Source organism: Macaca mulatta, chromosome 3 (assembly GCF_049350105.2).
Source record: "Macaca mulatta isolate MMU2019108-1 chromosome 3, T2T-MMU8v2.0, whole genome shotgun sequence".
NCBI lineage: Eukaryota > Metazoa > Chordata > Mammalia > Primates > Cercopithecidae > Macaca > Macaca mulatta.
In genome coordinates this window covers 189,360,935-189,377,823 of record NC_133408.1, presented here as the reverse complement: position 1 = coordinate 189,377,823, position 16,889 = coordinate 189,360,935, and the positions used below count along the sequence as shown (strand labels likewise).

General features: G+C 44.2%; 1 long non-coding RNA gene and 1 other non-coding gene across 2 annotated transcripts; one reads left to right on the top strand and one right to left on the bottom strand.

The window, feature by feature from the left end:
• Positions 1-3,229: 3,229 nt before the first annotated feature.
• Positions 3,230-3,301, bottom strand: TRNAC-GCA (transfer RNA cysteine (anticodon GCA)). Its single transcript has one exon. It is a non-coding gene; the product is annotated as a tRNA-Cys (tRNA).
• Positions 3,302-5,669: 2,368 nt separating this feature from the next.
• Positions 5,670-10,946, top strand: LOC144340015 (uncharacterized). Its single transcript, XR_013415705.1, has 5 exons — positions 5,670-5,841; positions 6,531-6,623; positions 8,706-8,901; positions 9,028-9,137; positions 10,170-10,946. It is a non-coding gene; the product is annotated as an uncharacterized LOC144340015 (long non-coding RNA).
• Positions 10,947-16,889: the final 5,943 nt, after the last annotated feature.

Below are 16,889 nucleotides of genomic sequence, written 5' to 3'. Positions count from 1 at the left end.
GAGTAGGCAGCAGAAAGAGAGACACATTTTCAGTGGGGTGGGTCAACCCTGCTTATATAAGATGGCAATGTCACAGCTGTGGTTTCAACACTGAAGAAATACTAGTTATGGCTGGACATGGTTTCTCATGCCTGTAATCCCAGCTCTTGGGAAGCTGAGACATGGAGGATTGCTTGAGTTTCCTAGGTCTAGATTAGCCTGGGAAACATAGCAGGACCCCACCTCTATGAATTAAAAAATTAAAAAATGAGCTGGACATGTGGCACTGGCTTGTAGTCCTACCTACTGGGGAGATTGAGGCAGGCGGATTGCTTGAGCCCAAAAGTTTGAGGGTACAGTAAGCCATGACCTGTACCACTGCACTCTAGTATGGGTGACAGAGCGAGACCTCTTTCTCTATAAAAAATTAAAAATTAAAAACAATTTGCCGGGCATGGTTGCTCATGCCTGTAGTCCTAGCTATTCAGGAGGCTGACATGGGAGGATTGCTGGAGCCCAGGAGTTGGAGGCTGCAGTGAGCTATGATCATGGCACTGTACTTCAGTCTGAGCTGGACCTGAGCTGAGTGAGACAGCTTGAAAGAAGAAAAGGAGAGGTAAGGAAAAGGGAAAGGGAAGAAAATGGAGAGGAGGAGAAGGGAGGGAGGGGACTAGTCAGAAAAATACGGTCATTCACCTGTTGGGTGACATGTCAAATAACGGCTTGGATCTAGTGCATCAGACTGCAGACTAAAAAATCTCTGTCTGTTTCAGATCTCCATGCCGACTCCTGACTGTTTCTTTGGTGTTGTTGTTTGTTTGTTTGTTTGTTTTGTTTTTGAGACAGAGTCTCCCTCTGTCACCCAGACTGGAAGTCTGTGGCACAGTCTTGGCTCACTGCAACCTCCACCTCCTGGGTTTGAGTGATTCTCGTGCCTCAGCCTCCTGAGTAGCTGTTATTACAGGCACCTGCCTCCATGCCTGGCTAATTTTTGTATTTTTATTAGAGACGGGGTTACGCCATGTTGGCCAGGCTGGTCTCAAACTCCTGGCCTCAGGTGATCCGCCTGCCTCGGCCTCCCAAAGTGCTGGGATTACAGGCATGAGCCACGAGACACAGCCAGGCATTGTTCTATGTGCTTTAAACCCTCACCAAGGAAACCTATGAGGTGGTAGGATTATTATCTTCCAGTTGACAGATGCAGAAACTGAGGCCCAGCAGAGGTTGAGTAACCTATGCGAAGTGTCACTCAACTCACACGCCCCAGCGAGTGTCCAGGAGGGCCTGCCTCTTGCAATAGAAATCAGACATCCCACAGGAACTTCTGAGGTTTTCCCACTGCTGCCAGATGTATGCAAGGAACATGTGATCTTCGTAATTCCAGAGCGGGGCAAACTGCTTGGCGCCTCTTCAATAGGTGACATTTAGTGAGTAAATGACTGTGACTCAACTGTGACTCTCCTGACAGCCTCAGCCTCCTCTAGCATTCCCCTCCAAGTTGTACTTGTCCTTGTTAGCACAGCCTCATGAGACTGAAGTCCCTACCCCTCAAACCTTAGCCTGCCAATTCTAAGAATTCAGAAATGCAGCTCTGCACTCTGTGGCTGGCTCTGGACCAAAACAAGCACCATTTCTCCTTGACCGGGAGTATGGGATGGAAGATGGAGAGAGAGGCTGGAGGGGAGGAGCATGGAGGGAGTGGCTAGGGAGGTCGGAAGGGCTATCTACTGAGCAATTCCTGAGACCTGCTTTGAGTGCACTGTACTAATGAGGTGGGGGATTGCAAGATGAGGCAGCCTTCAGGGGATCTGGATGATTATAATGGATTAAGGAGGCAAACCCCATACAGATAGAAGGAACATCAGTGTAGCTCATGCCAATCTAAGATGTATGTGGATAAAGTTCTCTACCAAAATTAAACTTAACAGAAGTGAGAACCTGGATTTGAACCAGGGACCTCTTGCTCTACAGTCAAAAAGCTCTAGCCCTGAGCTATACCCCCATGGCACACTGAGGTTACCTAGTTCATACCTTTCATCAGTGTGGGAGCACTCAGCTTTGTAAAATTAAATCATGGCTTCCCTCCAGGACTTTCTAGAAGCTGCCAGATGTGATTCACAGCTAGACACCTTCCCTCAGCTCTGCAGCTCACCAGGCCTGTCCCTGGGTGGAGCCATGAACAGGAGAAAAGGATGGAAGCTGCCTGCAGAACCCCCAGTCATTTCCCATTGTTTTTTGGAGTTAACCCAAGAGCTGGCCACTGGTCTCCAAAACAGTCCACAGATTCTGATCTGACCTCCCAGCCTGAATTCCTTTTTCCTGCAGTGAAGACAGAGTGGACAAATATGGTAACTGATGATAAACTGCCTAGCATGATATTAGCACATAGTAGGGCATAGTAGGTGTTCAAAAAATAACACCAGTTCCTGTCCTTGTCTTTCGGCAAACTCCAAACCAGTATCTATAATGTCTCCTAAATGACCTTCTTAGACAAAGGACATGACCTGGTTCTTCATTGCAGCACACAGGACTCCCTGTGGCCCACAGAACAAAGTTGGAATTCCAGATCATCTCATACGAACAGACTCTTGAGTCTAATCCCCTACCTCCAAGCCTTGGGCCACAGTCACAGAGTGGGCTGAAATTCAACTGCAGCCGCAGAGCTACAGGAGTTGGGTCTGCAGGGGCAGCACTGCAGAACCTCTATCTCCCTTGTTAGAGTAGCTGAGCCAGGCTTTTGGCCTACAAGGTTGAAGCAAGGGTGTGAGTGAGCTCTGGCGTGGGAGAAACCAATTCTCCAGGGGAAAATATCTGCCCTACATGGGAATGCTGCGTGCTGTGATGTGTCTCCCCAGGTCTGGCCACCACTCCATTGCACAAACTGCTGCTGTGGGAAGGAGCCAGGAGGGTGATAACTTGGGATACCATGCCCTGTCTGTTTCTGGGAAACCTGCTGTAGTGCTACTCTCTGGTCTGCCCTGGAAAAACCCAGAAGCATTCTGCATGACAGCTGGAGAAATTACATGTATAGGGGGAGCAGGGAGCTGGATACCAAGAATATGAGGGATACCCATGGAACTGGTGCTGGAAGAGATGAGAAGTTATCCAGCCGGGGTGCAGTTGGGTAGGCCTCAGGTGTAGCTTCCAGTTCCAGGGAAAATCATAGGTGGAATGGATGAAAAGAAACTGGAATATGACCAACAGCTTCTGTGAAGAACATAACAGCTTGTATGAATAGAAAAAGTGCAATAGGGGGCACCCAGATTTGAACTGGGGACCTCTTGATCTGCAGTCAAATGCTCTACCCCTGAGCTATACCCCCTACTTGTCATGAGTGTCTAATAAGCACCTTTCATGTTGGTAATCTCCCAGCAGTCCTACAGCACATTGAAAGTTCCCGCTTGCTTTTAGAGAGTAAGACCAGCAACGGATTTTACCACAAACTTACCCCAGAAAAGTCCATCCCCAATTCCCAAACCCTAGCCCCTGCTCACATACCTGCACATCTCCCCGCTTTCCCTCAGTCTGTGGTGACGGGAGCAGCTGGGAGGAGTGTTCCCGTTTACTGCTGGAACAGCCTTTAGGTCTACATGTCTGATTTCTTCTTGTTTACAAAATAGCAGTTTGGAGACACAAATTGAGACACATGCAATACTGACATATAAAGATATCTCTCAGTCTGGGATCTTTGCATTAAATCCAGTTCATGAAACAGTTGGGGAAGTTCCCAGGCCCTGACATGGATCAGAGAGCAGTCCTGGGAAGCATCATGGAGACAACATAGCATGAGGACCACACAGCTCCTCCAGGTTTTGGCCAGAAATCTCCGCTGCTAGTGTGGAAAACTCTACACTGAACTACACCCCCATTCCCAGTGCAAGGCTATTTTAAACCTTACATATACTTTTGTAAGTATCTTGTGCAACTATTTTTGAGAGTCAAATATTGCTTTTAAAGCTTATAGTAAAAGAAACCTCAGTCCTTTTTATTTTCCTCTTGCCACCCAGAGGCAGCCACTCTCCACCCTTCTGACTGTTTCTTCTAGTCTATTTGCCTCTATAATTTTAAGTAATATAAGTATGTCATAGCATGGTGTGTCTAATCAAATTTAGACATCATTAGCTGACTTATTTTTGTAGGTGAGGATTATCACTCATGTCCCTTTTCTGTTTTCCAGTATACCTACCATATATCAACTTCTTAGATAAAATGCTGTATATTTACTTTCTATTCAATTTTATCTTCCATGTTTTAATTATTATGATTAGTTAATAGTGTTTATGGCCAATGTACATAATCCTAAGCTGAACTAAGAGTTCTGATGGAACTTTTTTTTCCCTCAAGTTACTGATAGTCTCACATTTTCAACCGCTTGGTTTTCTTGGAATATCTACGATTTTCCACAGCCTTTCATTGCTCCATGAAATGCCTGTCAAATCAATTTACCACATTGTAAAAGCTGTTAGATAATTAACATTTTCACTTCTTGTTTTCCAGTAGCTCTCCGGCTTCCTGCTCTGTTTGTGCTGGTTGCCCTGGAAAGTCTGCTGCTCAGCCCATGCCCTGGGACTTCCTCCACCCTTACCAGGACATTCTTTCCATCTCTGTCTCCTGTGTGCAAGTCCCTTTTTCCTGGATTGCCACGTCTTGAATGTTTCTTAATTTACTTCCTCATTTTGGCAGAGGATGTCCTGCAGTTGTTTTCTGGGAATGGTGAGTAGAGGTGAATTTTTTAAGACCTTGCATGCCTCAAAATGTCCATAATTCCACCTACACACTTGATTAGCAGTCTGGACAGACACAGATTTCTAGGTTCAACTTATAATCCTGCATATTGGGAAGGATTGTTTCTGTTGTCTTCTAGTGTCTAGTATTGCTATAGAAAAGTCAGTGCCATTGTGATCCTCTATCTTTTGTGTATCACCTGTTTCTTTTACTCTTTAAGTTTTGAAGATCTTCCCTTTTGTCCTGGTATTCTGTAATCACACTATGATATACTTGATGAAGATTTTTTTAATTCATTTTGTTGGGCATTTGGAGAATCTTTTCTAATGCATAGCCAAGTCCTTTCATTATGAGTAATGTTCTTGTATAATGTCCTTTCCATCATGTTCTCTTTCTGGGACTTTTATTAGTTTTTTTTGTTTTGAGACAGTGTCTTGCTCACCATAACCTTAAACCCCTGACCTCAAGTGATCCTCCCACCGTAGCCTCCTGAATGGCTAGGCTTACTGACACACCCCACGGTGACCAGCTGATTTTTTTTTTTTTTTTTTTTTGTAGAAACAGGGATCTCACCATGTTGTCCAGGCTGGTCTTCAACTCTTGGCCTCAAGTGATCCTCCTACCTGGGTCTCCCAAAGTGCTGGGATTATAGGTGTGAGCCACTGCGCCAAGCCTATTTAGTTGGTTTTTATACATCTTGGTTTTAACCTCTAACTTTCTTATTTTTATCTTTCTTACTATCTTTTCCTTTGTCTTTTTGTTTTATTTTACTTTCTGGGAAACTGCCTCAGCTTTATTTTTCAAATTTTCTATTTAATTTTTATATCTTCTATCCTTTTTTCTTAATTTCTAAGTTATCTGTTCTATAATTGACCCTTTATGTGCCTTGTTTAACAGATGAAATATTTTTTCATATTTTTCTCAGAGTATTAATTAGTTTCTTTGATGTTTTCCTCTCTTCCCAGCTAATATACAAGTGAACCAGTGACCTGCAGTTCTGCCCACACAGGGATAATGACCAATCAGATTCTCTCTTTTCAAGATGGTTAACATAACAGATGCCAAGAAAGAGAAGAGGAGCTGACAGCAGAGGGGGAAGATGAAAAGACCCGCAAAGAATGGCCATAAAAGATATGAGTATGTTGAGTGATTAGTGATCGGAAACTACGAGTAATATGGTACAGGTGTTTATAGAAGAACAGCCATTGATCAGGTTGGCTATCAATGAACTCTGGTAAAGAAGGGGTGACCTAGGCCTGAGTCCTAAAGCTTTGTTGGTGATGTCAAAAGTCACAGTCCTTTTGAGGCTTCAAAGGCCTCAGCTGTCTGATTATTTCTGGATCTCCATGAAAAGCCCATGACTCCTGTTTTATTCTCACTGCACACCCCTACCTGTGATGAGCCTGAGACACTCCATGCCTTGTAACCCAGTGGCAATATCATCAGGGTGGGGGCTGGCTGGCTGCTCAGGTGGGCCCCCCAAGCAGAGTCTCAGCGTAAGCACCATGTTTAGGTCTCACCTTTCTGCAATGTTTGAATTTCACCCAAAGCCACAGTTTCAAAAAATGAACATTCTTTCACAACTCTAGATCTTCCCAGTTAGAGGACTATTCACACTCAGTAATCAGGACCCCTTCCCACATCAGAACAGGCAGGGGGGTCTGCAGCAAGGCTAATGTTAGGGTGGAGAGTTTGCTGCACTGGGCCAGAGCGTCCTGGCCTCTGCCTGCCCAATAGCAGAGACCCCTCTCCAGGGATTATTCAGGTCCTGCTGGGAGGAACAAACACCAAGTCACAGTACCTTTCCCTTTTATATATGTTTCTAGGCAACCCCAGCTTTCCATAACCATCAGCTTAGTAGGTCACTGTTCCCAGTGGTCATATCTGTTCTGAAAGATTCCCCATCATCTCGAATAAAGGTAAGCACTTCCTAAGTCCCCTTCAGCAACACATGCACAAACCGCCTCTTAGAGCACGCACCTTCTGCAGAGAGACACGCCCAGAGGATGAGCTGATTTTCAATTACAGTAGCTCCCCAGGTACCAGAAGAGCCCAAGTGAGATCTGAGAAAGTGGTTCTAGCTTCTCTATCCACCTGCCCTCCAAGGAGCTGAAGACTTCAGGCTGAGGAGGGCTGGCCGAAACGGCCGGAAGAGGTGACTGAAAGGGAAGCAAGGTGTCCTCTTAGCAGGGAAGCAGACCCATTAGTAAACCAAAGCCACTCTGGGTGTGAAGAAAGAGCTGCAGGCAACAAGAGCATGGGACTCAGCTCCCAGAGTCAGAGATACTGCTCAGCCAGCCCAGGTGCCAGTGCCAGAGCGCAGTAGCTGAGTGCAGACCAAGAGGCCTTGCTTCCAGTCCAAGCGCCCCTCAGCTGGGCTTGGGTTTAGTCAGCAAAGATGGTTCTGCACTTCTCATTACTTTGACCCAGGAAGCCTGGTCCTGAATCTGTAAAGTCTGTAAGTAAAACTACAGTTGACTTTGAACAACACAGGCTTGAACTGTGGGTCCACTTAACAGACAGCTTGTCTTCTGTCTTTGCTGCCCCCGAGACAGCAAGTCCAACCCCTCCTCTTCCTCCTCCTCTTCAGCCTGCTCTGTGAAGATGACAAAGATTAGGACCTCTATGATGATCCACTTCACTTCCACTTGTTCTATAGGAAATAAATTTTCCCTTCCTTATGATTTTCTTAATATTTTCTTTTCTCTAGCTTTCTTTATTGTAAGAATATAGTATACAACACATCGAACATACAAAATGTGTTCATTGACTGTTATCAGAAAGGCTTCCAGTCAACAGTAGCCTATTAGTAGTTACGTTTCAGGGCAGTCAAAAGTTATATCCGCATTTCTGACTGCAGTTTGTGGGGCGCGGGGTGTGATGTCAACACCCCTAACTCCCTCATTGCTCAAGGGTCACTTGTGTGCAGTGTGGAACCTTAATGAAGCCTACTTCAGCCTGGATGCGTGCCTCATCCCAAGCTCCCACTTCTTCCTCCTCCCCACATGGGCCCTCGTCCCACACCATCGTTCAAATCTCATGTCTCAGTGGAAAGTCCAGATGAATGCAGCTTCCCAGAGATTCATGGGTTACCCCAAAAAGAAGCTTTTATGTCTTGGGCCCTCAAAAAAATAAGAGTTAATTAAATTGCCCAGTGCTCCTCCAAAGGAGAAGGGCAGTCATCCTGGGGGCTATGCACTGTTTTCCCGCCAGCCCAAATCAGAGATCCTGGCATAGAGCAGACATGGCCTCTGCCTGGCCCGCGGTCTCTGGAGAGTCAGGTACACTCAGGGCTGTCCAGCCCCGCAGGCCCATCCCTCTCCTGAGCTGCTTATGGGGGCTGGAGGTGTTAGTCTAATGGGGCTCCCATTCCTGGAGGGGACCTAGAGGGTAGGTGGCCTGGAGGTGAAGTGGGGAGGAGGGAAGGGTACACAGCCAGAGTGCTGTTGTGGAGCCCAATGAGAGACCTGGATGCAGAGGGCATAGGGGAAAAAGAAGTCTGGAGAGCTGAAAAAGGACGGAGGGTAGCTCTGAGCTGCATTGCATGGAACCAAATTCTGTGTGGTGACTATAAAGCCCTTCCATCTTTAGCATCCTGTTCCCCTGCTACTCTCTGCCCCACCTTCCCTGCTCCACGCCCCAGGCTCCCCGTCCCCAGGCACTCCAGGGCACGCACTTGATGCTGGCCTCTGCTGAGGCTCCTTCTGCCTGCACGGCTCCTGCCTGTAGCTCTGCAAGAGCAAGGTCAGGCTTCCTACATGAGGCTCCAACTTCCGCACTCTTCAAAACTTGAAAAGAAATTGACTTGCACCTTAGAAAGCGGCAGTGTTTGTCTCTTAGGCTAATGTTTTATGGGAGTAAGCAGATTGCAGCTACAATTATTATGGACTATTATACTCTTGTTTAGGGAGAAAAAATCTGCTAGGGATTAAGCAGAATTGGGTTCAGATCTTTGCTTTTTTTTCTTTGTTTAAAAATTAGTTATTTTTTGTTTGTTTCAGATCTTTGCTTTTAGCTGTTGTTGCTTTTAACTCTATGGAGAGACCGAATGGAGTCAGCCCAGCAGGGCATGCTGGGCAAGAGAGGTCTCCCGAGTCCCAAATAAGAATTTCAAGTAATACAAAACGAGGCAGCGAACCCACATGTGGAAGTCTGATACCGCTGGCAGAAGCGAATTGAATAGATGTCTCCCTGTTGGTAAGGATGTGGTTTTATTGACTTGAAATAAGAAAGCCCGCAAGCAACAACCAGTCATCCGCGGGATACTGCCACAAGGAATAATTGAGCACTCACTCAGACACGGGAAACCACTGCTTCTTTCAGTCCTTCTCCCAGATTCCAACGGTCAGTGTTAAAGCGGTTCACCTTGTTCACCTCCCTGAGAAGACGCTGCAGCTCACTCACCCCAGTGGGCACTGGGAGCCTCTGCTCAGGTGGGAAACAGATGCCCCCTACATGCACATCTGGTGTTTATGAAGCAGATACTGGGGCTTCATAAACACAAGGGGCAGGGAAGTAGCCCCAGGGCATAATGTGGGGCCTCCTGACTGAAAGTAGCTTACAAACCCCTGCCTGTAACAGCCACTTCCCTGGCAGTCATTTTGCCACTTAGGAGCCCTCCTCACCACTCTTCCTTTAGTTCCTTCAGTCTGTACAGACCCTACCAGAGCAGCTCAGCGGGTAGCAGCTGCAACCATGGGATCTGCTCCAGGCAAGGCCCTATGGTATGCAGTCCCTGGGGGTGAGGATTCCAGAGGAGTCAAATCACTACCTGCGCCTCCAGGGGATGGCCCTGTGTGGTGGAGATGAGCATTCCCACAGGGAAAGTGCAAGTTGCAAGGCTGTTACGGAAACACCAGGGGTTCCATCTAGGTCTTCCTGCTCATCTCACAAAAAGCCAGTCACTGAGATGAGTATTGCCAGGGAATAAGGCTTTATCCAGGTGCTACAGACAGGGTGAACAGGAGACAGTCTCAAATCCATCGTCATTGACTGACTAAAATTAGGGGTTTACATAGCAGGGAAGAAATGTAACTACATGTGGGAAAACGGATTAGGGAGGGGCAAGGAAGAGGAGTTGGCCAACAGGCAGTAGGTGGTCACCTAGGCAATCATGATGGGTGAGGGGTCTGGCCTCTCACTTTCCACATGTGGGGATCTGGTAAATTTCAGTTTCTTGATACTCTCTGGGAGGATTGCTGGTTGGTTTCCTCAGAAAGGAATTCAGATAACACAAATGTAAATTTCTCCTTGGGTTTCAAGACTGAGAGGGTCAATTTCTAGGTTTATTCAAGAGAAACCATAAACATCAGTTCTGTGGGACAATTGGGCCCATTTCAAGGCTCTGAGGATAAGGGTTAATGAGGGGACAGAGTCACCTGGAGAAGTTCACTGGGACCTACGAGAAACTGGAGAGGCTTCCTGGCAAAGCTCTATGCCGTCTATTCTCTCTTCTCTCCTTGCAGGAAGATTCCAGTATAATAGACCCCAGAGGTGAAAAGGCTTTTGTTCAGTAAGTAGAAAACTGAAGGGGGGTGGGAGCCACATGGATTTGAACCAGAGACCGCTTGGCCTGCAGTGCAAGGCACTACCTTCAGTTACACCCCTCACTTGTTGTAACTGTTTCTGATAAGCACCTGTGTGGCCCCATCAGCACCCCGATTTCTTCTTGGTTAGTCCATGGGAACAGCCCCACTGCAAACAACCCATTCCTGCTCTCCTCTTTCCTCTAAACCCCAACCTCCTCCCACCTGGCGGTCCACAGGCCTACAGCTTCTTCTCTCAATGGGAAAGACATCAGCTTGGAAAACCACTTGGAAAGCCAACATTATCCTAGAAAAGCTTTTTAAATGACCCAGCAGGACAAGTCCCCGGATGGCCTTGACCAACCCAGTGCTTCCCTCTTTTCTTGGTTGTAGTTCTCAGAATAACTAGAGAATGTGCTGGGTGTGTTGTCCTGAGATGAGGAGGGACTGTCCTAAACCTGGACTCTGTTCCCATCACACCTAGGACAGGATGTCCTGCTATGCTTTAGCCCAATGATCCAAATTGCCCTTGGGGTATAAAACTGAGAGCAGAGGGTGTTCAGGGTCCCTCAGCTGCAGTGTGAAGTGGGACACACAGGTGGACTCCATCTGCCCTGGGCAGCTTCCTGAGCCTTGGGGAACCAGCTCACCCTAAATCCCAGGCTTCTGTTGTCCCTTGCCTGCCTGTAAGGAATAAAGTTGCTTTGCTTAACTTGCTATGTAAGTGTTCTGTGTCACTGGACTTGAGCAAGTGGTACAAACTGCAGATTAATAACTGGTATGTGGCGAATCTGCTTCATAAGTGGTTGCTGAATTTTGCGGCCCAGGAGATCATCTGGTGTTTTTGTGATGTGGGAGGATGAAATGAAGGAAAAATGAAACTTCTCACACCTAACAAATCAGAATCTGTATACTTGACCACACGCCCAGGTCATTCTGGTGCTCAGACATGTTTGGCAACTTTGAATTTAGTCTATACTTGCATGTTACATGCCTGAAAGAAAAAACAAAGACTAATTAAAGGCCTGCCTGAGTTCACACATCCCTTAATAACAGGATCATAGCTAGAACCACATTCCTGGTTTTGGGACTTTCCATTGCCCCAGCCCAAAAGATGACTAGATTCCTTTCCATCTCTTTTCCCTCTACTTCCTTCCCAGGAACCTCCCCTCAACCTGCCATAGGACCTGAGGCAACCTGAAGGTACCAGTTGGTATGTGGTACTGAAAAGAGACGCAGGTACTAAAAAGAGACTGAAAAGAGACGCAGGTACTAAAAGGAGACTCTTTCCAGGGGGCACCTGGATTTGAATCAGGGACATCTTGATCTGCAGTCAAATGCTCTACCCCTGAGCTATACCCCCTCAGCTTCTAGGAATCTCTACTAAATACCTTTTCATGTGTGTTGCAACACACATCTATGCACTGAAATTTACATGGACTCTTAGAAAGTTTTAGAGATATGGACATTTTGCCTCACAGAAAATTAGACCTTTTGGCCTTCTTCTTTCTTATTAATCCCTCCCTACTTGGGCCCCTAGAAGCCTCCTTGGCTCACTTCCATCTCGTCTTAGGACCACTTTGAAGACACCTGCTTGAAGAATCATTGCCAAGAGCAGGGCCACTCCTTTCTTCCTTCATCTCCTCCTTAAAGTCCACTAACTTGAATGTGTCCCCACATCCTTTCTTTTCAATTTCACCCCTACCCCAGTGGATGGATCTGGGGGCTCTTCTGCCCATCTCCTCTCTTTTTATTCTCATCTCAGCTGTTCTTGGTTTTTTGCAGGGTCTTGACTGAACCCAGGAAAGCCCATACCAATAATTTGAATTATTTGAATCCCATGATGGAGCTCAGGAAGCTTCCCCAGCTGTCCCAAAGGGCCTCAGGCCAGAAGCACAACTGAAGCAGCAAGGACCAAAATGTCTCCTCTGCTGGGCAAAACCCTGCCCGGAGGCACAGCACCACAGGTCCCGCAAAGTGAACCTGGCCCTTGGCCAACATCCTACATTAAGGCCACTTCTGACATTAAAAGGCCACACAGATCTCAAAAATGTGGAGAAAGGACACCCACCCAAAGGGTCAGATGAGATGATGGCAGTGCCTGTGATAACTGTGTCACAGAGACCAAAGCTCAGAATCCACAGAGGCTCACAAAGGAAAATGCAGTCTCTTTGTGTCTTTCTACAGTGCCAAACAACATTAAGCATAAAAGTTGGGATGCAATAAGTATTTATTGGAGGGAAGTAAAGACAGCAAAACCAGCAAGGATAACTAAGAATAGAGTTAATATAAATTACTTGAGGTAGCACCAGTCAAATGAACTCTGTTGCTATTTTGGTGTTCAGTTCTCCAAACCTGAGCATGCATATTCTTCTGAGCTCAGATTCCATGTTTCTTGCTGGAGGAGATGAGCCAATTCACAGCCACGTGGAGCTCTGTCACTGGCTACTCTCTCTTATTGGTCTTCTGGCTCCCCCAGCAATGGTCCTCTCTTACTGAAAAGGGAAAAGGCAAGGAAGGAATTAAAGAAATCCTCATGTTAAAATTCTTCTTGTTAAACAATAAGACTCTTTAAAAAGTCCAAAAATCTACAACCAGCAACCATCATACTTAATGGTGCAACGTTAGAAGCATTCTCTTAAAAACTGGAAACGACAAAGATGCGTGGTAGCTTTGTTTCTATTTAAAACCACCAAAAGCTAGAGGTAGTGCATTTAAGACCAAAAAAGTAGGGTTTTTTCAGTGGAATAGAAGAAACAAAACATACATTATTTCAGTGACACTGTGATTATATAGAAAACACGAAGTAATCTACAGATTATCTGAATTATTAATTTTAATAAATTCAAATAAGTTATACAATAAACTTATTTTAAATCAAATATATTTCCACACACCAGTAACAAAGTTAGAAATGAAATTTCTTGACAGAGTAACAAAAATACAGGATCCCGAGGAATAAATACAAGTTGTACAAGACCTCTGTTTAGACTATTTTAAAGCTTCATTGAAAGATATTTAAAAGGCACTTAAATAAGTAGAGAAGTATGCTTTGGTTTTGGATAGGACAAAACGATTTTGTAAAGATACTGCTCTCCAAATTTATAGATTTAATGCAATTGCAATCAAAATCCTAATAGTGATTTTTATAGTAATTGACACACTAATGTTAAAAATTATGTGGGAAGGCAGGGCGCGGTGGCTCAAGCCTGTAATCCCAGCACTTTGGGAGGCCGAGGCAGGCGGATCACGAGGTCAGAAGATTGAGACCATCCTGGCTAACACAGTGAAACCCTGTCTCTACTAAAAATACAAAAAAATTAGCCAGACATGGTGGTGGGCGCCTGTAGTCCCAGCTACTCAGGAGGCTGAAGCAGGAGAATGGTGTGAACCTGGGAGGCAGAGCTTGCAGTGAGCTGAGATCGTGCCACTGCACTCCAGCCTGGGCGACAGAGCGAGACTCTGTCTCAAAAAAATAAAAATAAAAAATTAGCCAGATGTGGTGGCATGCCCCTGTAGTCCCAGCTACTCAGGAGGCTGATGCAGGAGGATTGCTTGAGCCTGGGAGGTTGAGGATGTGGTGAGCTATGATCATGCCACTGCACTCCAGCTTGAGTGACAGAGCAAGACCTTGTCTCAAATAAATAAAATGCTTTTCTTGAAAGTAGCCTATTTAACAAAGAAATGGAATCAACATAGGTTCTCATTAATGGTGGATTGGATGAAGGAAATGTGGTACATACACAACATGAAATACTACACAGCCATAAAAATAAAATCTAGTCCTTTGCAGCAACATGGATGCAGCTGGAGGCCATTATCCTAATCAAATTAATACAGAAACTTTTTGACTGAATGTATTTAGAATCTCTGTTAATAAGGGGCATCAACTTTTAGGATTGTTATGTTCTCTTGATCAATTGACCCCTTATCAATATGGAATTACTATCTTCATCTATGGTAATATTTGTTCATCTAAAAACCAATTTTTGTAATGCTATCGTAGATAATCCAGCTTTTGATTACTGTTAACACACTATATATTTTAGTTTATGTTTTTATATTAAAAGTGTATTTCTTTGGGGCAGCATGTAGATGTTTCATTTTTTAAAATCAAATCTGACAATCTGTCATTTATATGAGTGTTTAGACCATTTACATTTAATGAGATTTATGACATGGTTAAATTTAAATATATTATCTTTGTACTTTCTATATGTTTCATGTGTTTTTAAAGTCCCCTTTTCCTCATTTCTACCTTCTTTTATATTTATTATTTTTAAATGATTTCATGTTACCCCCTTTGTTATCTTATTAGCTACAACTTTTTGTTGTGTTATTTTAGTGTTGTTTTATGGTCTATACTATATACCTTTAAGTTATCTCAGACTATCTTCCAGTGATACGATACCATTGCATGTTTGGGAACTTCACAATGTTCTACTTCAATTTCTCCCCTCCCAAACTTTGTGCTATTGTTATTGTGTATTATACTTTGATATGTGCTACAAATATCACAGTACATTGTTGTTATTTTTGCTTAAACAGTTGGTTATCTTTCAACAGATCTAAAGTTTAAGAAAAAGTACATAGATGTACCCACATAGTTACCATTTCTGATGCTCTTTATTTCTTTTTATAGATTCATATTTTCACCTGGTATCTTTTTTTTTTTTTTTTTTTTTTTGAGATAGAGTCTTGCTCTGTCACCCAGGCTAGAGTGCAGTGGCGCAATCTCAGCTCACTGCAACCTCCACCTCCCGGGTTCAAGAGATTCTCCTGGCTCAGCCTCCCGAGTAGCTGGGACTACAGGCACACACCACCCTGCCCAGCTAATTTTTGTATTTTTAGTAGAGACAGGGTTTCACCATGTTGGCAAGGATGGTCTTGATCTCCTGACCTCGTGATCTACCCATCTCGGCCTCCCAAAATGCTGAGATTACAGGCGTGAGCCACCATGCCTGGCCTGGTATCATTTTTATTCTGCCTAAAGAACTTCTTTAATGTTTGCCTCACTGTGAGTCTCCTGGTGGTGAATTCTTTCAACTTTATTATGTCTAACATGCTTTTATTTCACATTTGTTTTGAAGAGGTGTTTCCACTCAGTATAGAATGAGGTTGAGAGTTCTTTTTTTTTTTTTTCAGTATTTTGAAGATATTGCTCTACTGTTTTCTTGCTTGCATTGTTTCCAATAAAATATTTGTCATTACTTTGATTCTTCTGTACATAGCATTTTCCCCCCTCTGGCTGCTTTTAAGATTTGCTTTATTACTAGTTTTGAGTAATTTGACTATAATGTAATTTGGTTTTATTTTCTTCACGTCTCTTGTGCCCAGGTTTCATTAAGCTTCTCGAATATGTGGGTGTAGAGTTGGTCTAAAATTTGGAATTTGGGGGGCATTTTTTCAGATATTTTTCTGCCCTACACTCCAACTTTCAGAAATTCTTTTCTGCTCACTTAGCTGTATTTTTTCTTTCTTTCTTTTAAAATTCTCTTTTCTCTAGGTATTTCACTTTGAATAGTTCTGTTGCTATGGTTTCAAGCTGATGATTCTTCTACAATGTCTAATCTTTTGTTAATCAAGCAGTGTCTTTTTTACTCACCATTGTAGTTTTCATCTCTTTCATTCACTTTTAGTCTTTGTGACATAATAAAAAAATACATATTTGGTTTCTGCCTCCATTTCCTGGCACACAGCTCCTAAAATCCTTGGGATCTCTGAAGTGATGAGTGTCTGATGAATATGGTAGTAAGAGGACTGATGGCTAGAGGGTCCTGGATAGCCTCAGGATGGGGGATAGTTGCCAGGAGAATCAACTGTGATCAAAGCGTTGGAAATTTTAGCCCCATTCCCTCTACCTCCAGGGAGAGGAGAGGGACTGAAAGGTGAATAGTTTACTATTGATCAATGATTTCACAATGAAGCCTCTTTAAATATACCTGCATAAAACCCCAAAAGGATGGCCTTCAAAGAATTTTCAGATTGCTGAACATGTGAAGGTGCTGGAAAGGTGGCATGCCTGGAGAGGGCACAGAAACCTCATGCCAATTCCCATGTACTTTGCTCCATGTACCTCTTCATCTGGCTGTTTATCCACATCCTTTGTAATGTCCCTTAAAACAAAGTGGTAAGTTTAAGTAAGTACTTCCCTAAGTTTTGTGAGCCATTCTAGCAAAAGACCAAATATGAGAAGGAGGTCATAGGAACTCCCAATTTATAGCCAGCCTATCAGAAGTACTGGAAGTTTGCACTCAAAACTGGCAACTGAAGTGAGGTCAGACATATGTGACTAAGCCCTTAACCTGTGGCATCTCATTCTAACTCCATTTAGATAGAGTCAGAATTAGTTGAATTATAGAACACCTAGCTGGTGTTTGTAGAAAACTGGAAAATTACTTTATGGGAAAAACAGCCCCACATTTTTGTGACCAGAAGTGTTTTATGTGGAATGTTGAGAGTATAGTGGAAGAAAATAGTTTGGTTTTTCCCCCATTATATACTATTTTTTTAAAAGCTTCAATGAAACTGCTTGGTTTCTACAACAAACTACTAGAGAAAGAGTCGTTTATAAAGAAATTTATTTCTCACAGTTCTGGAGGCTGGGAAGTTCAAGATCAAGTCACCAGCAGATTCCATGTCTGGTGAGGGCCCATTCCC